Raw genomic sequence first — 23,298 nt, forward strand, 5'->3', positions numbered from 1 at the left:
TCCTCATTGAACAAATCACTTCAAATCCTTTGGCCATGAAGGGAAATAAAATGTAGTTCTCCCCAGCACTGGGTATAGAACCTCCTTTGTTCTAGGCAACTGCAGTCCTGGCCTTTCTGGAAATGTCTACATCCCATCAGGTTAATAGGACCAACCAGACCACAGTAGCTATGGCCTGGAAAACCACAGGAAAGCTCTACTGCAGGAAGAGTCCATGTCTCCCTACTATGGACCAAAGAAGGAATATAAGGAGAGTAGCTTGTAGACAACTGTGTTTTTCTTATGTAATTCTCACAGAAATCTGATGAGGTAGCTAATTTTAACATGATATTACAAATGGATAAACAGAAATTCAGCATTTGGATTTAACATGTAAGAGCTGTGCAAAGCCATGTATCCTTTGCATGCAATGTTTTGATATCATCTTTCTATAATAACTCAGTTTTACAAAATATAAACTATGTGTCTAGGTTTTGAGGCAAAACAGACACTATATCTTTAATGAAAGAGTATTTGTGGTATATAGACATTCTGTGACACTGCATGTAGTTAGTTGCAGAAGAGATTTTTGTTGTTGCCTTGGTCCATAGAGCTGCAAATGAATTGCTGTAATGCTAGCTATTCCGTATAGTTAAGGGAAGTTAAATAACAGTTTGGAAATCCTACTGACTATTAAAATACTTAAATATATTTAGCTTAGTTAATACTATTTAGTTTTAGTTTAAATAAAGTTGAAAATAAGGAGTTTCTTAATATTTGGTTAACAGATTGATAAATTCGTGCCACATTCTGTTTGTCCTTTGGTTACTTTTTAAATCTTATCTCCTAAGCACAAGCAGCTAAACATCTAAGATGGACTAAATGCTTTGATTTCCCCAGATGCATCCAGAGAACTTTGTAACAATATTTAACATTGATTTCTCCCCAAACCACATCAAGAGACCTTTCTCTCCCTTTTTTTCTATCTCTATATATCTCTACACTATTGCCCATGGAACACAGGTCAGCTGTGCTAATATCACTAACAGCGAACAAACTGAGATATTTTTATAAAAGCAGTGCATTTTCTATGGTGTCTAATAGACTATGATGTGGTGTCTCACTTTTTTTAAACCTATGTGTCTTTTGATAAGCCTTGAAATTGTGCACAGTGCATGAATACTGTGGTATTTCACAACACATTATGTATTGTGACTAAAGCCAACCAAAACAGTTTAGGTAGTAAAAATGCCACACAACACTGCAAAATGTTTTGTTTTTGTTTTTGTTTTTAATGTTCTTGGTGCAGAGGAATCCCCCACATCTCATTCCACACCAAAACTGATTATCTCAATAGGTACCAACTTTCAACCTCTACAGTTGAGAATAATTGGTATACAAACCCAAAAGTTTAAACCAAACAAAACAAGACCATTATACCAGTCATAATCAAGTTGCATTCCATATCCTGACCTCCTTTACTGACAGTGGTTTGTGCCCATCTCCCCTTCACTCACTATACTACATCTCTTAGTGTACTTTCAGTTGTGCTAATGGACCAGGTTGATCCCTGCCTTGATCTTAGTGTTACTTCTTCTACCTAGAAATACTATGTTTCCAATTTCTGCAGAATAGAGTCTTTTCTGTATCTCATTTAGATTATATATAAATTCTTTGGAAAGGGCTTCTCTGATTGTGTGATGTTTTCCCTACTATTTTATTTTCTTCTTAGCACTATCACTACCTTGAATTTTTCTATTTGTTTGTTTATTGTGTCTCTCAAGCCTCATCCCACTTTAGGGTGGTGTATTGTCAATTCTTTGACAATACAGGTCTCAAAAGTGTTATTTAATGTCGCAAGACTTCTCTTTAGAACAGTCTGCCACTCAACAGTTACTCCAGCCATATCTGGTTAGTAAATGTTGAGGGAGTGAATAAAGAAAAACAATACAATACAACCCATTATCATAAAATATTGGTTTCTCGATAAATAAATCCATGTGGATGTGATAATGCCTACTATTTTCTTAATTTTTTCCATTTTATCACATTTTGTTTTCAACAAATCTTATCCAGTTAAGAGCTTTTATTCCAAATGTATAACCAACAGTGAATAATTTGAAGAATGGAAATGTTTAAGGAATTGCTCCTCTATACTTTGCCAATCTGCAGTGTACCTTCAATTTTCTTTTTGGATGTATTAGCATTTTGGATTGCTATCTTCCCCCAATTATTGGTGCTAAAGTATTTTTGAAAGAAAAATATTCTAGAATACTTTCTATTGGCAAATTTTGTTTCTATCTTAAAAAAACTCAATTTATAGGTATCTTCTGCATTCTATTTTATAGTTGTATATTACTATATTGTGTTGATGTATCCTATCTTATTTGACTAATCTCCCAAGGATGAATTTTTTTTAATTTTTTATTAACATATAATGTATTATTTGTTTCAGGAGTACAGGTCTGTGATTCATCAGTCTTACACAATTCACAGCTCTCACCATAGCACATACCCTCCCCAATGTCCATCACCCAACCACCCGATCCCTCCTACCTCCCAAGGATGAATATTTAAGTTTTGCCCATTTTTTAAAATGAATAGTTTATTTTACAATAGTAGATCTAGATTTACAAAAAAAGATTTCAAAGATAGTATAAGGAGTTCCTATATACTAAACATCTAAGTTTTGCTTCTTATTAACATCTTATATTAGTATAGTACATTCATTACAACCATTACTGATAGATTTTTATTAACTATTATTTTTTTCTGTTCCGGGATACCATATGACATCGACTACTCATGCATCTTTTGGCCTTTATCGGCTATAATAGTTTCACAAACTTTCCTTATTTTTGATCCTGAACAATTTTAAGAAACTGTTCAAGTATTTTGTAGACTCTCCCTCAACTGGCACTCGTCTATTGTTCTTGTGATTTGATTGGTGTTATATATTTTGGGAGGAAGACCACAGAGATCAAGTGTAATTTTCATTATATCGTATCAAGGGTACATATTATTAACATAACTTATCAGTGTTGATGATAATCTTGATCACTTGACTGAGCTAGTACTTGTTCGGTTTCTCCACTATCAAGTTACTCACTATTTCCTCCTTTGCACACTGTATTCTTAGGAAGCCAGTTGTTATGAATACCCACACTTGAGTGGGAATTATGTTCCATATCCTTGAGAGTGGAGTATTCGTGTAAGTTATTTGAAATTCTATCTCAGAGATTGGTCTATTCTTCCTTATTTATTAAATTATTAGATCATTTATTTTACCCTTATTTTACAATGCAATACTATATTTCTTAAATGTTTAGTCTCGGTTTTGGCCACTGTGAATTCTCTTACTTGGCTCCTGTGTTCCATTGGCATATGCCAGGGATCATGAATATGATTTTTTTTTCTTAGCATTTCCTTACTTTCTGGCACTATAAAATGTTTCATGTTCATCTTGTGTATTTCCAGCCCACATCCTACAATTAGATATTTTTGCAAACAGTGAGGATCCTTTTATTGACATACAGTATTAGAAACCAATATCTGAGCTAGGTTTGTTCACGCTACCGAGGTATGATTTATCTAAGATTGATCAGCTGATAGATCAAAGAAATATATATGTGTGTACTACACATATATGTACACATATCTATAAAATTTTCTAAGTGTAAATATCTATAATTATATTAAGCTAAACATGACTTCATACCAAAGTTTCCAAATCTAATCCATTACTACATGGATCAGTGTAAACTATTCCCAATGCCTATATGTATCCTCCCACTCTACAATATATACTCTATAATAGTAAGAAACCTGACTCCCACCATGGGCCACCCACATACTTTATTGTTCAGTTCCATTATACAGCTGTAGTGTTATCAGATTCCAAACCCATGCCCCTTTAGAAAGCAATTTCATCAAGTGTAGTACTTTTGTACAATATTGATGTAGAGAGTCTTTTCCCTTTTGACTACAGACTCTACTATTTACAAAAACTTAAGTCAGCATAGCCTTCCCCCATCAGTTCCAGTCTTACTGTTTTATAATAGAGTTACTTTGTCATATTCTCCATTCCATCATGGGATCTCTGAGATCCTAAAAGATATTTTAAAAATTGCATTATTTTAATATAGTTGACATACATGTTTCATTAGTTTCAGGGGTACAAGTGATTTGACAAATGATTTGACAAATTTATACATTATGCTGTACTCAACAAAACATTTCCAGACATTTCAATTAGAATCTATTTTGGCCCAATCCCTATAGAGGTCAATTTGACAATATTTAATACATATCTTGGGCTTAAATCCTCTCAATTTTTTTTCATTCCAGAATAATCTTCTTAAACTTATCTCTCATTATTTTGTATCTGGTTATTTTCATTTCTGTTAAACTACTAAAATTAAAATATTGGGATAAAAAATATTCATAACATAAGCAATGTGAACTTTCTCTGGAAATGTGTTTTAATATATTGATAACTTTTCAGTTTATAGGATATCCCTAACCTAATCTATAAAGTCATTTAAATTTTAGTCCATAGTAATGAAAATTTTACTGTTTGTAAATTATCTCTTTAACTATCCTGAAACAGACAAAAACTTGGTGGAGATGTAGTGGAAATTTCTGTGTAAATACTGACATCTCTGGGACGTCTGGGTGGCTCAGTTGGTTAAACCACTGCCTTTGGCTCAGGTCATGATCTCAGGGTTCTGGGATCGAGTCCCAAATTGGGCTCCTTGCTCGGCAGGGAGTCTGCTTCTCTCGGTGCCTCTGCCTGCCTCTCTGCCTGCTTGTGTGTACTCTCTCTTTCTCTATATCTCTGGGAAAAAAATCTTTAAAAAATAAAATAAAATAAATTACTTAAAAAAAAATACTGGTATCTCAGAATGCCCAGTGGTAAATGAACTGATTGTGGGCAGTTTCAATTTATTTGTTGGTGGATATAATTAGTAATGACCTCAAGTTTGAGGAAATCAGTACTTACAGAACTGTATTGTATTTGTACTTACAATAAAAACTGACAAAACCACCTTGTAGTTTAATCATATGTGTGTCCAAGTCCTAAAAGACTTAGGGAAATAAAGCACAGAGACACAGTGCACCAGTGGGCTAACATTATTCAGGCAAGTCAGTTGATTCATGCCTATTTATGCTTGACTAGAGAGCTATTTACTCCCTCTTGGGAGTTTGTATCTGATGCTTACTTTGGTTACTATGTTATTAGGCCAGTTGGAGCTTCTCTGGCTTTCTCATGGGTCATATCTCTGTCATTATCAGAGATCTCTTTCCAAATTAATTAGTACAATGTTAAAGATTTCTTTCAATTCAGGGGTAATTTGACTTCTATCATACTAAAATTTGGCATGATTTGATTGTAAAAATATTTTTCCTCATTATGATTGAACACTTCTTGTCACTTTCTAGCTGCATAATCTTATAATTATGTTAATTATTCTGAATTTCAGTTTCTTCACTGTAAAAAAGAGAATAGCAATTCATTTCTTTAACTCATTGAATGGTGTTCATTTATTGAATAAATTAGGATAAAAATTCTTACAAAGACATTTTGGAAAATTAAATGATGTGAAAACACATAACACATTTTCTGAAATATAGTAGGCACTCAATAAATGTTTATGTCTCTTTTTTTTTGTAAGTTTTTTACTTAAATTCCTGTTAGTTCACATACAGTATAATATTAGTATCAGATTTACAGTATTGCTTCAACACTTTCATCTACCCAATGTTCATCACAATAAGTTTACTCCTTAATCCCATCAGCGATTTCACCCATCGCCTCACCCATCTCCCCTCTGGCAACCATCAGTTTGTTCTCTATACTTAATACTATATTTCTTGGTTTGACTCCCTCTCTCTCCCTTCCTTTCTCTCTCTTTTTTTTTTTTTTTTTTTTTTTTTTTTTTGTCCCTTACCTCATTTGCCTTGTTTCTTAAATTCCACATATGATTGAATCATATGGTATTTGTCTTTCTCTGGCTTTTTTCATGTAGCATAATACTGTCTAGTTCCATCCATGTTGTTGCAAAAGACAAGATTTCATTCTTTTTATGGCTAAGTAGTAGTCCATTATATATGTAACTGTATATCACTTCTTATCCATTCATCAGTTAATGGACACTTGAGTTATTTCCATAATTTACTCTATACCTCATTTAAAATTGATTCAGCTCATTTACCCTTGCTTCTCTGTCTCCTCATGGTTTTAATAATATTTTTGCATAAAACTGTGACTTATATCAAAGTTATATGGCTTCTGATAATTCTAACATATTGGTAATAGTATATTTGAGAGTTACATATTAAATAAAATGATATATTTATGCATATTCAGACTCATTATCCTTTAGTATGGATGTTTCAAGGGAAGCACAATACCGCATTTCAAATTTCAATTTTCTAACCATTTAAATGAGAATTTTTCCAGTCCATTTTTTTTTCAATTTTTACACTGAATATAGAGCAACTTCTAATTTCGATTTTATGATTTTTACAGTAATGGTGATTGTATTATATATTTATCATGCAAATAAGGCCAAAAGAAATGGCTTTTTAAAAATAAAATGGGTAAGTAAAAAAGACTCATAACAATATATAGAAAGATATATTTAAATGTATGCAATGAATTACTCTTTGTACCATTTAATTATCTTAGAGCTTTATAAATACTAAAATTGCAACTGCATTCATATGAATGTATTAACCTTCAGGAATATATACAGGTGTTTAATTTGTACTTAGCAAGATATAAATATCAAATTAGGTGTCAATTAATTGATTAAAATATCTTATTTTTTGAGTAGCTATTTTAAATCTGACATTCAATAAACACCTATCAGAAGCAGATGAAGTTTTGATCTGCATTTATTCACCTTGATTTTCAGTCTTAAATTTTATTTACCATTTATTACACTCCAAATATGTGTCAGGTGCCATGTATTGCTCTGTTTCTTCCCTAATAAACATTTCTCTAATTTTAACTCCTACCAATTATGATCAATTCTGCTGCTACATGTTTATTTCTTCCTTAAACTAGCTTGAATGAGATAGTCCCAGGAATGTTTCTTGTAAATAAGGTTGACAATTTTTTCTAATACCTTTGACCTTTAATTCCTAGATTCTAATTTGTGTCTACTCAATTCTGATTTACCTTACTCTATTTCATCATCTATAACTCAATGTTAAATTAAGTCATTTCATTGAGATATCATGTATGATTATGTTGTTCTTAATCATTAATAATTAATCACTCAAACTTTTTTAATGGAAATGATTTGTCAGTGATCCATTCTTTCTTCCTTTAATGATAATTTATCCACTAATATTCTATGGTTAGACATATAAAGATCAAGAAGCTCTTCAACTTGTTCCAATATTTATTATTCTTTCCCTAATGAATTTTATGTGTTTTAAACAAGACCTACTGATTAAATTAAAACTATTATCACTCTAAGTTAAATAAAGTGTTAACATTTACCAAGTGTTTTGGATCTCAAAATGAGACTAAGCAAACATTATTGCTCAGATTATTACAAAATGATTTGCATTAGTTATTTAAACAACAAAACAGTTTTATTATATGAATGGGAATAACTAATCACTTAACATTTCTCTTCCCTGGAATCCCACATTCTTGTGTAGTATACACTATCTTAATTGCTTATGTATCCAGACTCTTGCTCATTTTCAAAAATTCAATCCATTAAGAGGCAACAGTTAAGCTGTATAAAGTGATTTCAGTTTAAGTTTAAGTTGGATACCATGAAAATATCTCATAGATTATTCAAGAAAATCCATTTCTTTGGTGCTTGGGTGGCTCAGTAAGTTACTGTCTGCCTTGGGCTCAGTTCATGATCCCAGTGTCCTGGAATGAAGCCTTGCCTTGGGCTCCATTCTCAGTGGGGTGTCTGCTTCCTCTCCCTCCACCCCTCCCCCTCCTTAGGCATGCTTTCTCTCTCTCTCCTCTCTCTCTCAAATAAATAAATAAAATCTTTTTAAAAAAGAAAACCCATTTCAGTGGTGTATTCTTATATTTTGATGATTTTGATGCACATATTTTAATAAAACATACAGGAGGCACCCATTCAAAACTCTGGTCTATCCTATGGTCATACCCAACATAGCATTAAATTAATTAATCTTTCAACTGCCAAAATTCTCAACTGCAAATCCACAATCACAAGAAATCATCTTTACAACATAATTCTATTCTTGCACAAACACAGCTGTATGCTCTTTTCTCTGCGACAAGTTAAAAGTGATTTTGAGTCCTAACGTCTACTCTCCTCCTTGGAAATCAAGATCTCTTAAAATTCTTCTTTCTAAACATCGATGGAGCTATTTTTATTATGATCCAATTTAATATTAAATTATACAATAAGAGTATAAATTAGTACTAGAATTAAGATATATTTTTGGTACAAAGCATTTACAGAATACAACAGCACACATTTAATTATATTTATGGGAATGAAAAAAAAGGGTTATTTAAAGAAATCCTCATATCTTATCTATATTTGGCAGTTTCTTCCACTTCTAAAGTCCAATCTGAAACATGTTCTTTTGCCTAACTTTTCTTAGTTTGCTGCATTTTTACTAAGTCAATCATTTTATCACTTTATCTAGCGAGAAGAATTTAAAGATTTTCCATTCTCAGGTTGACACAAGAAATATAATTTCTTATAAAATGAGAGTACTGGATGTTACATGTAACTGATGAATCATTGAACACTACCTCAAAAAATAACGATTTATTACATGCTAGCTAATTGAACATAATAGAAAAATGATAAAATAATAAAATGTGAGTAAATACATAAGAAGATGATTATATATCTAAGTCATATACAAATAAATGGTTTAGCTTTACCTTGTTTTTGATAACATCATAGTTTGTAAATTGCACATATACATAAATATCAGACATTTATAGTTTTCTGTACATTCTTTTAATAAAGAGTATTAAAGAATGAAAAAATAGGAAAATAATTGCAACAAGTATGCTAAAGAAGGATTATTATCTTTAACACATGAGTCCTTGAAATTTTGTAAGGAATCAGTTTCTTTCCCATTAAAAAAATGAACAAATATAATAAAAACTTCATTAGTGGAAGAATACAAATTGTTAGCAAATAGCAAAATATCTTTATAATCACTAGGAAATAAGGACAGAGATCTCATGTGATTTTCACTGATCAAACTGACATAATTTTGTCTATTATTAATACTTACTGTTGCTAGGTCTATACAGAGAGAGAAATTTTTGTAGAATGATGAAACATCTTCCAGCAGTAAATATATTTGTGTTCTTTTAGCTAAATAACTTTTCATAATAATAAAAAATTAGGAACATTACACACACTTAACACTAGGAGTTTTGCAGATTAACTATGGTGTAATTATGTAATGCATATCACATTTCTATTTAAAAGTAAATATTCAAAGATTTTCATGGTATAAGAATTGTGACATTATAATAGTCACAAGAGAGATCACAGAACTATAACTGCAATGTTACCCTAATTTTTCTATTAGTTGCATGTATTAAATGAAATATCATGAATGGAATTCAACAACAATTTTAAAATTTATCTTTTTGGTGGATCTGCATTTTTCCTGAAGATTTTATTTATTTATTTGATGGAGAGATCACAAGTAGGCAGAGAAGCAGTCAGAGAGAGAGAGAGAAGGAAGCAGGTTCCCCATTGAGTAGAGAGCCCGACAGAGGACTTGATCCAAGGACTCTGAGACTATAACCTGAGCTGAAGTCAGAGGTTTACCCCACTGAGCCACCCAGGCACCCAGTTCTGCATTTTTAAATTCACATATTTATTTGTCAGTATTTTCAACAATGAGATATATAAAAATTAAAATATATATTATTAAAGGAGAAAGAAAAAATATTTTAATTACTATTAGCAATATCATTTTTCTACATTTCTAATACTAAGTTTTTCAACATATAAATATGCCAATATTAACGTTTTGCTTGCTTTTAAGAATAATTCACCTTTTTTAAACATTTAATTCTGGCACAATTAACATATAAATTTATATTAGTTTCAGGTGTACAGTATAGTGATTCAACAATTCCATGTATTATTCAGTGATCATCAAGATAAGTGTACTCTTAATTACTTTCACTTATTTCACCCATCCCTCACCCTCCACCCCTTTGGTAACCATCTGTTCTCTATAGTTAAGAGTCTGTTTTTTGGTTTGTCTCATTTTTTCCTTTGTTCATTTATTTTATTTTTAAATTCCACATATGAGTGAAGTTATATGGTATCTTTCTCTAACTTATTTCGCTTATCATTATACTGTCCAAGTCCACATATGTTGTTGCAAGTGGCAAGAATTCATCCCTTTTTATGACTGAATGATATTCTATTTTTATCCATTCTTCTACCAAAAATTTGGAGTAAAGGGAACACTTGAGCACTGTTGTTGGAAAAGCAAAAATAGTAATAATAATAATTTACTTTGAAATTTGCAAAACATCTTGAATATAGATATATTTCAAAGCATAAGTGGAATCAATTGGCATTTCTCCAGAAATCAGGAAATGGTATGCATAACTCAGGTTCATGGTTTCTTGCAGGACACCGATGACTGGTGGCATTGTTTTATTTTTCATCACAGGTCTCAGCTGTCCCAATTTACCAGTTAGGCTACCAGTTTGAACCATGTTAGCCTCTGAACTTAAAATCGGTACTGACTGAATAATATACAGTAGTGATATGCTGTCAACAGGGCTGAGTTATACATTATCAAGTTTATGATGTTCTAATATTTCTAATTCTTAAAATACTATAATTTTGTGTGTGTCTTTCTCAAGGCAGAAGTGATTTATTTATTCCTATTTGTGTTCAAAGCTACCCATAAAGATAGTAAAATAAAGCATGAATTGAAAGTATATGTTGAAAAGAAATTGTTTTCTTTTATTGAATGAAATTGGAGGTGACAATTAAACATTGAAATATTTATTCACGGAACACTTATGTGTGCACCATAGCATATTTGGTTTGCTCTACCATATATACCTGCCCCATTTATTATACTTACCTTCAAAGTGAATTGGCAATATGGACTCAATCTATACTTGACATAAATTTTTACATGTAAAATTATTTGAGTGTTTTATAACTTAAAATAGTTGTAAAATTTGATATAAACAAAGATAGCACTTTTCCAAAAGGTGTACAAGGTAACCCAGGTCACAAAAAATTCAAGAAATTGTAAAAATATCTCAGCTTGAAGCTTGCTGATCTCCTTTGCCCTGGTCTACTCTTCTCTTTCCATGTCTCACTGCATGAATTCTTCCCTGATGGACAGCATGCATATGCAACCTAGTGTGTAGAAGCTTAAGACAAGCTAAAGGCATTCATCTTCTCTGACTGCCTAGATATGTATATGAAGAGATAGTTTGTGTTCAACAGAGAATTACACTGGAAACATTGGGTGAGTGCATATTTGTTTGATTGTCAGATCTGTGGATGGAGTCCTCAAAATAGGATACATTATGTTGTGTTCTGCCACTGTGTAACAAAATCAGCAAACAGTAACTGGATTGAATTTTCTTGCTCCACCCCACCACTCCAGCAGGATTGCTTTTGTGAAATTCCTTATCAGTCTTCATAGGAGAATATGCTACAAGATAGGAGTTCAGGAAGCAAAGTCTCATTGCAGCTGTGCCAAAACAATGTCAGCAAGGACTTTTTCAGTGATAATAAACATTGTGCTGAAAGAATGAGTGTTCTTCCTCCAAAAGCATATTTAATCTTATGATCACTGTCAAGTGTGTAAATGATCAGAATACCTTTTTATAGGAGTTTCTATAAAATGTCAAACCAAACATATGGTCCACTGAAGTATGAAGGTAAATGTCATGGATATCTTCAATTCATTATTGACTAATTTCTGTCCTTTCCCTAGCTGTTCTTTGTTTTTTCCCCCATCTTATTAGATGTAAGTACAGATACACATGAATCCTTATAAGTTATTGAACATTCTTTCTTTCTGGAACAATGCTGTTATAAACAAATAAACATAAATGGAATATAAAACTTGGCAATATCACATGAGGAAGTGTGTGTGTGTGTGTGTGTGTGTGTTTAAATCAATAAACTTAATTTCATAAGGCAGTATTAGGTTCTCAACAAAACTGAGCAGAAAGTACAGAGAGTTTGCATATACTTTCTGAACCCTGTCTTCCCCAGACCACACACAACTTCCCCTACTGTTGGCATTTAGCACCACAGTGGTATATCTGTTACTTTCAATGACCCTACATTAACACATCAACACTCAAAGCCTACAGTTTACATTGGAATTCACTCTGGTGTTATACATTCTATGTGTTTTGACAAATGTGTAAAGACATATATCTACCATTGCACTATTATACAGCATAACTTCACTGCCTTCAAATCAACTGCCTGTTCCCCTTTCCCCTCTCTTAATTCCTAGCAATCATTGAACTTTTTATTGTCTCCATAGCTCTGCCTTTTCCAGATATCATATAGTTGGAATCATATAGCATGTAGCTTTTTCAGATAATCTTTTAATTAGTAATATGCATATAAGTTTCCTTCATGTCTACTCAGTGTTAAAAATATTCCATTGTCTGTATACATCACTGTTTATTTATCCATTTACTTACTGAAGGACATCTTAGTTAATTACAAGTATTAGCAATTATGAAAAAAACTGCTATAAATATCTATGGACCTGTTAATGTAGACCATTAATCTCTTTTGAGAAAATTCCAGAGCATGATTTCTGGATCATATAGTAAGTATATGTTTAGTTTTGTAAGAAATCACAAAACTATCTTCCAAAGCAGCTGTACCATTTTGCATTCTCACCAACAGTAAATGAGAATTTCTCTTGTTCCACATCATCAGTGTTTGGTGTTGTCAGTGTTCTTGATTTGGTTATTCTAACAGCTGTGTAGTGGTTTCTCATTATTATTTTAATTTGTACTTCCCTATGACAAATGATGAGGAACATCTTTTCATATGCTTTCTTGCTATCTGTATATCTTTTTTTTTTTTTTTGACAGAGAGAAATCACAAGTAGATGGAGAGGCAGGCAGAGAGAGAGAGAGGGAAGCAGGCCCCCCGCTGAGCAGAGAGCCCGATGCGGGACTCGATCCCAGGACTCTGAGATCATGACCTGAGCCGAAGGCAGCAGCTTAACCCACTGATCCACCCAGGCGCCCCTGTATATCTTCTTTGATAAGGTCTTCAGGACACTTTTAAATACCTTTCTTGTTTTTTCATTGAGTTTTAAAACTTCTCTATATATTTTGGATCATAGTCCTGTATAAGATATATATCTTTTGAAAATATTTTCTCCCAATCTGGGACTTGTCTTTTCATTTTGCTTTTTTACCCCAAGTTTTTATTCAAATTTCAGTTTGTTAATATTCAGTGTAATATTAGTTCCTGGTGTAGAATTTAGTGATGCAACATTTACATATAACACCTGGTGCTCTTCACAGGCAGTGCCTTATGTAATATACATCACCTATTTAACCCATCTCCCCTCCCACTTCCCTTCTGGTAACCATCAGTTTTTTCTCTATAGTTAAGAGTCTCTTGGTTTTTCTCTCTGTCTCCCCCCCTCTTTTTTGTTTAGTTTCTTAAATTCTACATATGAGTGAAATCATATGGCATTTATCTTTCCTTGACTGACTTATTTCACTTAGCATAATACTCTCTAGCTCCATCCATGTTGTTATAAATGGTAAGATTTCATTATTTTTATAGCTGAGTAATATTCCACTGTATATACCACATCTTCTTTAGCCATTCATCAGTCAACAGACATTTGGGTTCTTCTCATAATTTGGCTATTATTGATAGTCCTGCCAATTAACATTAGGACCACGTATCCCTTCAAATAGTATTTTTGTATTCTTTGAGTAAATAGCTGGACTGTAAGGTAGTTCTATGTTTAACCTTTTGAGGAAACTCCATATAATTTTCCACAGTGGCTGCATCAGTTTTCACTCCCACCAATAGTGTAAGAGAGTTCCCCTTTCTCCACATCCTCACCAACACCTATTGTTTCTTGTGATGTTGGTCTTAGCAATTTTGACAGGAGTGAGGTGGTATCTCAATTGTAGTTTTGATTTGTATTTCCCGGATGCTGAGTGATGTTGAGCATCTTTTTATGCATCTGTAAACCATGTGTATGTCTTCTTTGGAAAAATGTCTATTCAAGTCTTCTGTTCATTTTTTAATTGGATTATTTGTTTTTGGGTTTTGAGTTTCATAAGTTCTTTATATATTTTTCTCTCTTTTGTTCTCTCATTCTTTCTTCTTTTCTTTTCTTTTTTTTTCTTTTTGATACTACAGCTTCCTTGGTTTACTACTTTCTCTCAGTCTTCAAATACTTACTCTCCTTAACATTATCCCCCAACCCTGAAAATATTAAATATTTCCTTAACCTCCAACACAAAATATCCAATATCATAGACAGTCATCAAACTTCCATGTAGATAGCCACAGATAGAAGAATGGATTTGTTCTAAACTGGACCTGTCACTCATCGCCACCCCTCTCTAGCATAAAACCTCTCCACTTCTCTAGCCGATTACGGAATATGTTCCACAATGGCATTCTGTTTCCATCTGCTTAAGCCAGAAAGCAGTTACTTTCCTTTAACTCCACCTTTTCCATCAACAGTCTCATTTTCAATTAGTCATTAAATACTGACAATTCAAACACTGATATGTTTATTGAATCTATTGTTTTCTCTCCAACATGATTATTTCTTCTCTGAATCAAGCAAAATTCTCCCAATTTATCCCACTGTCTCTGACTGCTATCCAGATTGCAAAGTGAAATTTCTAAAATGTAAATTACATTTCATTGCTTTCTGGATAAAATCCAATATTTTGTATAAAAATATGTCCTCTTATATCCTCCCACATTGCCTCACTTCCATAATACTGAAATCACTTTCTAAATGGTGTCATTTTCTCCGTAAAGCAATCTGTCCTTTGCCAGAAAAATCCTAATAAAACCTTATATCATTGAGTATATTCTATTGCCTGCATTAAAGTTCATACTCTTGGCTTTCAAGCCTTCCATAGCCTGTTAATTTTATTATTCCACTCTTTTCTTCTGCTAACATATTGTAAGTGATCTTTTGAATTAGTCCTACTGATCTAGTCAGTACCTTTCTTACATGTATAGTTCCTCTCTCCTTCACTTCTTGAAGACTTTTACCTTGCCTAGAATTTGTACCATATTTTCCTCTACTTCCATTCATAGAATAATGGAGCTCAAGACCGATCTTTTACACTGCTTTTCCCACAGCTTCCTGTTATTCAGATCATGTAGGTTTTATTTTTCTTTAAGGGTTTTTAAAAAGTAAAGAAAAAATAACTAACTCAGTTCTTGTCTTTTAACTGAATTCACAGAACTATGCATCCAGAATGGCAGATGACAAGCTTTTGGTGAGTGTATGTTTACCAGCTCTGTCTGTAAAACACCGAGACCAACTTCTGAACACGATACATCTATTTTTTTTTAATAAATTTCAAGTCTTCTCCATTCACAGCCATCTCCCCATTCATTCCTTAAATCTATGAAATATGGACCTTCATTAATAACTCCCAATATACAACATTTCATCATTATAGTGCATTTTTAAGATAACTTGTATTTTTCACTTGATTCTTTCTCCCTCTCAAAACTAACAACGGTTTGAAATAAATGTGTCCCTCAAGAATCTAGTGAATTATAACCAATATCTTTTTAAAGAAAGAATTTCTCTAAAATCTCAGTTTATTTAAAATTGTATACAAATTTTGTACCCTATTCTCTATAAAGAAGATTTTATATTATATGTAATAAAGATATAAATCATTTACTAAGAAGCTAAAGCAAGCAACCAAAACTATCCATAATTTCCCTACTTAATATTTTTTTAATCAGTAGTTATGTGGTCTCATTAATCTATCATTTATTTCTTCTACTTATTTCCTCTCCTCTGCTTTATTGCCAAAATATTACAATATACCTTTACTAAATATGAGTATTTAAATTGAAGCTACTTAATATTGCTGTAAATAATAGTCCATGTGATTATCCCTCGGTCTTTCTCATATCAAAACAGCAAGATTTACTGTTAATGTATTCCACAGTGATAAAAATCATTTAAAATAAACAACTACATTCAGTGTTTTTTACAATAAATAATACATAAGGTTGATTGATTGATTATAATTGTGATAGTAGTATTATCTTTACTAAAAAGACTACTGTTGGGGCACCTGGGTGGCTCAGTGTGTTAAAGTCTCTGCCTTCGGCTGAGGTCATGATCTCAGGATCCTAGGACTGAGTCCCACGTGCATCAGGCTCTCTGCTCAGCAGGGAGCCTGTCCCTTCCTCTCTCTCGGCCTGCTTCTCTGCCTACTTGTGATCTCTGTCTGTCAAATGGATAAATAAAATCTTTAAATAAATAAATAAAAATAAAAATAAAAGTAAAAAGCCTACTGTTATGGATTCTTGACATAACACTGATATATGTTAGTGATTTAAGTTTAATGTTAACAATTAGAATAATTTACTGATATCAATCCATAATATTACAAGCTTATTTTTAATCACTAATACATGCTTCCAACTAAAACATAATTAAAAGATGATTATATTTTGAATGATGATAGTTTGATAAGTTTACCAAGCCAATCACTGTACCAAAAAAGTAAATAAATGTATATAAAGATATATAATGTAAATATATAATATGCATGTAATACTATGTAGATATAGTTATATTTTTATATTTTACATATATAAATATGTATTTATATATAAATATAAGTGTATGTGAATGTAGATTTATATTAAAATATCTAAAATGCTATATAAATACTATGTAAACATTCATATTTTATAGCATTATATATTGTGAATATTCGTTAGATTATTCTATTATGTATAATATATAATATATAAAATTGTATATGTATTTATATAATTCTATAAATAACTTGTATATGTAATTTACATTTCTATATATTACACATACAAGTTATTTATAGAATTATATAAATACAAATTATCTATACCATATATATGTATGTATGTATATATAGATAGATGAGTTTGTGTGTGTATACACACACACTCACACACATACACTAGCTAGCTTTCTGAAGGCCCTACTGGCTGATCAAGAAATCTTAAACCATGACATTTGTTAGACCAACACAAGCTGGTTAGATAAATAACATCAGATCAATTATCCCTAAAGAACTTACTGAACATGGACATAACTGTAGAATTGATAACACTGATAACAATAATAATAACAACAATTTAAAAAGAAAAAATAAATTAATTGTCTAGTAAGATCCTGTGATTTCCTTTTTTCCCAACTTTTTGGGAATTCTTATATCTCATTTAGAAGGGCCATTTCTGGAAATACATTTTGTGTCTCTATACTGCCTTATTATGGCATTCTTCTGTATAAAATGAGTTTTCCTTGGTTCACTTTTCCTATAAGCTATTTTATAAGTGGGAAAACATATTATTGTTCAGAAAGTATATCATGTGATGGAGATAAATCAATTAACACATGTATTCTGGCTTGAAAAAAGAATCAAGAATAAAGCACAATTTATTTCAAGCAAATGAAATTTCAACTCAGGATTTTGAATCATGTGTACAACCTTCACATTTTGACTTGATGTAAGCACTTGAACTACCTGATTGTCCATTCCAGAAGGTGGTAGTTGTATGAACCAGATCTAGGTTAAAATCATGTAGTTATTGCAGCCTTTGCTTTTCCCAGTGAGAATACTTTCCTGTAACCACTGAAAAGCTATTCTAGGTCAGCTTTTGAAACAGTGGTGCTCTTGACTTTTCTTTTTCTGAATTGCTCTCAAACTAAAAGGAATATTTGTGAAGTACATTCCTTCTTAGATCCCACCTATGAAAGAAGGATATTTTATCCACTCACTTGATTTCATCTTCCTTTTAGGTCTGTGCCATTTCTTGTGACTTACACCCGGCTTGAGTCTCCTCACATTACCAAGATAATTATGCTAAGCTTACTGCTGACAGTTCAAAGACAGCTTTTTAATAAAACAATATAAAAATATTTTCAAAAAAACCTCCCTAACTTCTTTTTCCTTTGATCAACCACAAAACATTTAATTTTATAAAACATTTCAAAACACTAAGTTGAATAATAGATTCCAAATACTCCATTGCACTGTGCATAGGGATGAACCTAATTGGTTCAAAGTATATATGTGGTGAATAAATAAATAAATAAATAAATAAATAAATATGTGTGTGTGTGTGTGTGTGTGTGTGTGTGTATAAAATGCATTTCCTAATTCAACACAAAGTATTTAATACTCAAGGTCATTAGGCAGGTTCATGATGCTTCATGTCCTTTATAATTATCTTAAAATGTTTGCTAGTTTTGCCTGCTTTTGTTTATTAGAAACAGAAAATTAGATTAAAAAATTATCTGAAGTTATAATTTATATAGTCATATAACATTTTGAAAGATTTACAGTATGTAATCCCTATAGATATTTATTTTAATTACTCTATACAACATATGATTTCTGTCTGAGATGACTGTTTATGACTTTTTCTTAGTCTGTTAAATTTAAAAGCATTTGCATATCATTATTACATTATAATTATTTATATATTCCAATTATTAAACTCAATTATTTTATTGGATTTTTTTCCAGAATAAGCAATTGGTGTAAATAGGAGCAATTTTAAAGACTTAATTAAAATTTAAAAATGGCTATTATGGGGTACCTGGGTGGCGCAGTGGGTTAAGCCTCTGCTTTCAGCTCAGGTCATGATCTCAGGGTCCTGGGATCGAGCCCCGCATTGGACTCTCTGTTCACCAGGGAGCCTGCTTCCCCCTCTCTCTCTGCCTGCCTCTCTACCTACTTGTGATCTCTCTTTCTCTATCAAATAAATAAAATTTTTAAAAAATGGCTATTATTTTGATACTGGATGTATATATATATTTTTAGAGATTTTATTTATTTATCTGACAGAGAGAGATCACAAGTAGGCAGAAAGGAAGGCAGAGAGAGAGAGAGAGAAGGAAGCAGGCTCCCTGCTGAGCAGAGAACCCGACATGGGACTCGATTCCAGGACCCTGAGATCATGACCTGAGCCAAAGGCAGCGGCTTAACCCACTGAGCCACCCAGATACACCTGGATATATATTTTTATATATAACAGTAAACACTACTAACCACTCACAGAACATCAGTTCTCACCTTCTCTCTTAGAAAACTTACCACTTGAACTCTATTTATTATTTTGGCCAATAAATGTAAGTGAGAATTACTGCTACAGATTTGCAGAAAACACTTAAAAAAAAAAAGAATTGAAACATGCAGTTTATACTTTGCCCTTCCTTTCCTCTATCCTTCTTGGAACATTGTCATGATACGGGATGTGAAATTGCCATTTGTAGCTATCAGAAAACAAAACATCTGATATAAATGACCGGGCATGAAGGAAAGCATGGGCTTCTTATGATAAAAAGAACTACTATATTTTTCCTCGGCTATTTGCTTCTGGAATTCTCTTATATAAGAAAAATGAAAACTTTGTGTAAGCTGCTTTTCAGTTATGCTTTCTTTTACTTGAAGTAAAGAAATGTAATCTCTACCTAATGAAGATCATGGTAGGTATCTACCTCAACCAAAATCTCCTCAACTTTTTAAATGTATTTTATTTTATTTGTTAAGACATTTATTTATTTGTTTATTTAAAGCATGAGTTGGGGGAGGGGCATAGGGAGAGAAAGACTCTCAACCAGATGCCCCACTGAGGGTGGAGCCCAACACAGTGCTTGATCTCATGACCCGGATGTCATAACCTGAGCCAAAATGAAGAGTCAGATGCTTAACTGGCTGAACCACCGAGGTGCCCCTGTATATCTATTTTAAGATTTCAAAGGAAAGAAGAAAAAAAAATTTTGATGCTGTCATTTGTGAGCCGTATATTTGTATTTTATGGATTTTTTGTTTCTTACAAAAACATATTTCTTGTTTCTAGGAAAATACCTTCAGCTAGTGGATTGAAAGTTGAATTCTAGATATAGTTGTCTTATAAATTTCTAAGAAGAGAGTCTTCACACCTTTACACTAAATAACAATTTAAGAAATCTTTCAGTTATGATTGACAAGCAGAATTTATATATAAATTCCCCCTTGCATCCAAAGAGAGCCAAGTACTTTAGTTAGTTTTCTGTATCAGAAACTTACGTATTCTTAGCTTGCCTTATCATCAAAGTAAAGGGATTTTAATATAGTGCCTGGATATTTTTAGCTCCAAGTGATTTGCTTTATAGTTTCTTTTTAATAGGAACATATTCATTTCAAAGTAATATTCACATCTTTAAACTATTTTCCTTAATAAAAGAAGAAACATTAATTTGATTTTACATTTCTTTTTTAAATTTTATTTATTTATTTGACTACAAGCAACTGAACAATTTGGAAATAACTATAATTTACAGTAGAAAAATCAATTTTGTACCATGTCAACTTGCAATATCCTTTCTAATTTGAGCTTGTTAAAAAGAAGCAAAGTACTATAATGTAAAAGCAAGGGGCACCTGGGTGGCTCAATGAGTTAAGCCTCTGCCTTTGGCTCAGGCCCTGATCTCAGGGTCCTGGAATGGAGCTTTGCATGAGGCTCTCTGCTCTGAGGGGAGCCTGCTTCCGCCTCCCCCTCTGCCTGCCTCTTTGCCTACTCTGATCTCTCTCTGTGTGTCAAATAAATAAATGAAATCTTTTTAAAAACCATGAAAATAATGAAACAAAGAGGAAATTAAAGATAATCACGTGCTCAAAAATAATTTAAAGGAATAATCAACCTTACAAAAAATTATAACTTTTTTTTTAAATGTCATTAAATATCTTATTTCTTTGAAAAGCATTTAAACAAAAGAGAGTTCAGGAGGCTAAAATTTAAAAGTGTTGGCATGTTTGGTGAGGCTTCTCTCCTTCCTTAAAGATATTTCCCTTCTTGCTGTGTTATTCCCCTGAAGGCATTTATCTGTCTCTGTACCCTAATCCCTGCTACACCAGTCAGATAGGATAGAGGGCCACCCTGAAAATCCGACTTACAACTTTATTACCTCTTTAAATATCTTATTTCCAAACACATTTTCATTCCGAGGAACTAGAAGTTATGACTTCAACATATAAATATTGGTGGACAACACAATTCAGCCTACAACATGAACCTCAAATGCAGATATTATACCAGAAAAAGAACTGACAATCATTTAGTAAGTATTTTTAGCACAGGATGTAAAGTCACCAAAATCCCTCTCTCCTTTTCCTCCATGGTAATACATATCCAGAATTTTAGCTTGGATTTTGACCTTCACCATAGAGACGACATTTTCAACCTGAAAACCAGTATGTGATACCCACGACTGGGCATAGACATATGAGATTTAAATTTTGCGTAAATCTTGGAAGCATCCTTAATTATTTCTGTTGCCTTCATTCCTATTGGGTGTAGAACTGCTGAAATAACTAGTATTAGCACCTATTTAAGATGACAGAGTGATTTGGAGAATAGAATTCATCCATACATAGAAGTACTATAAATTTAACTGGCTTTGAAATGACCATCTGCAGTCTTTTTTCTTAATTATTTAAATTTTTTTCCATCTTCTTTGATATATATAATTGACATATATCATTGTAAATTTAAGGTTTACAATGTGATGACTTGATATATGTATATATCATGAAATAATTACCATTATAAGGTTAGTTAATATAACCATCAGCTGACATAGTTACTTTTTTTGTGTATGTTAAGAACTTTTAACTTAGCAAATTTAAATATAAATATATAAATATAATATATAAACTTAGCAATTTTAAATATACTATACACTATTAACTATAGTGACCATACAGTATATTACAACCTCAGAATTTATTTTATAACTGAAGTTTATATCCTTTGACCAAATTCATCCATTCCCTCCTCCACTTTACCCTGTATGCCTGGTAATTACCAATCTGCTTTCAGTATCCATAACTTCAGCTTTTTTATATTCTGTATTTAAGTGAAATCATACAGTATTTGTCTTTCTCTGTCTTATTTCCCTTAGTATAATGCTTTCAAGGTCCAGCCATGTTATCATGAATGGCAGAAGTTCCCTCTTTTTATTGCTGAATATTCTATTCTTTACATACACGTGTGTGTTTCAGGTTAGCATTCTATTAGGTAAAGACAGAAAGGAGGATGCCTAGGCATCGTTTCTTTTGGCTCATAAGGGTGGCTCTCCCTTCCCCCCAATAAAAACCCAGGAGTCTATAACACTGAGATAATATAAGATAGAGCAGGAAGCCCCAGGCCTCCTTCTTCTAAGTGTTATTACAAAAGAAATCTTCTTGATATATAATGTGGGAAGGGGAATTATACCTGGCTCTTCCCCTAAGTGGGAGGCTTTCCCTTCTTCAGCAAAACAATGAAAAGATAGGCATTCTTTTCCACTGGTCCAGGTAGGGAGGAAGAGAATAAATTTCAGCACATGGGCCTAAAAAGATTTTTTCAAGATAATAAGAGTAAGTAAGGTTGTGGAGAAATTGGAAATCATTACACTATTGGTTGGAATATAAGATGATATAGCAGCTGTAAGAAAACAGCATGAAGATTATACAAAAAAATAAAAATAGAACTATCATCTGATCCAGCAATCTCACTTCAAGGAACCTTTGGCAAGGGTCTCTGCTTGGACACAGGTGCAAGCGGGAACTTGGTCCTGATCTGGATCTGGTCCTGATTTGGTCCATCAGGATCTCAGTACTGATTGCTATAAGCTCCACTACCTTCTTCATCTCTATCTGATCCCCAGTGGGCTGGTCCCAAATTTCCCTGGTGATACCATGAGGCAAAACCCAAATGGGGGGGCGCCTGGGTGGCTCGGTGGGTTAAGCCGCTGCCTTGGGCTCAGGTCATGATCTCAGGGTTCTGGGATCGAGTCCCGGGCTCTCTGCTCGGCGAGGTGCCTGCTTCCCTTCGCCTCTCTCTGCCTGCCTCTCTGCCTACTGTGATCTCTCTCTGTCAAATAAGTAAATAAAATCTTTGAAAAAAAAAAAAACCCAAATGGGGCTTTCCAGGAAGCATCCCACAATGCTGGGGACATGCATATCCACCTTGTGCTCTCTTTTTCCACTGGAGAAACCATAGGCATGTACCGGTTGTGGGGAGGATGTAAGAGGGTGTCGTGCAGGGAAGT

This window comes from Mustela nivalis, assembly GCF_964662115.1.
Source record: "Mustela nivalis genome assembly, chromosome: 1".
NCBI lineage: Eukaryota > Metazoa > Chordata > Mammalia > Carnivora > Mustelidae > Mustela > Mustela nivalis.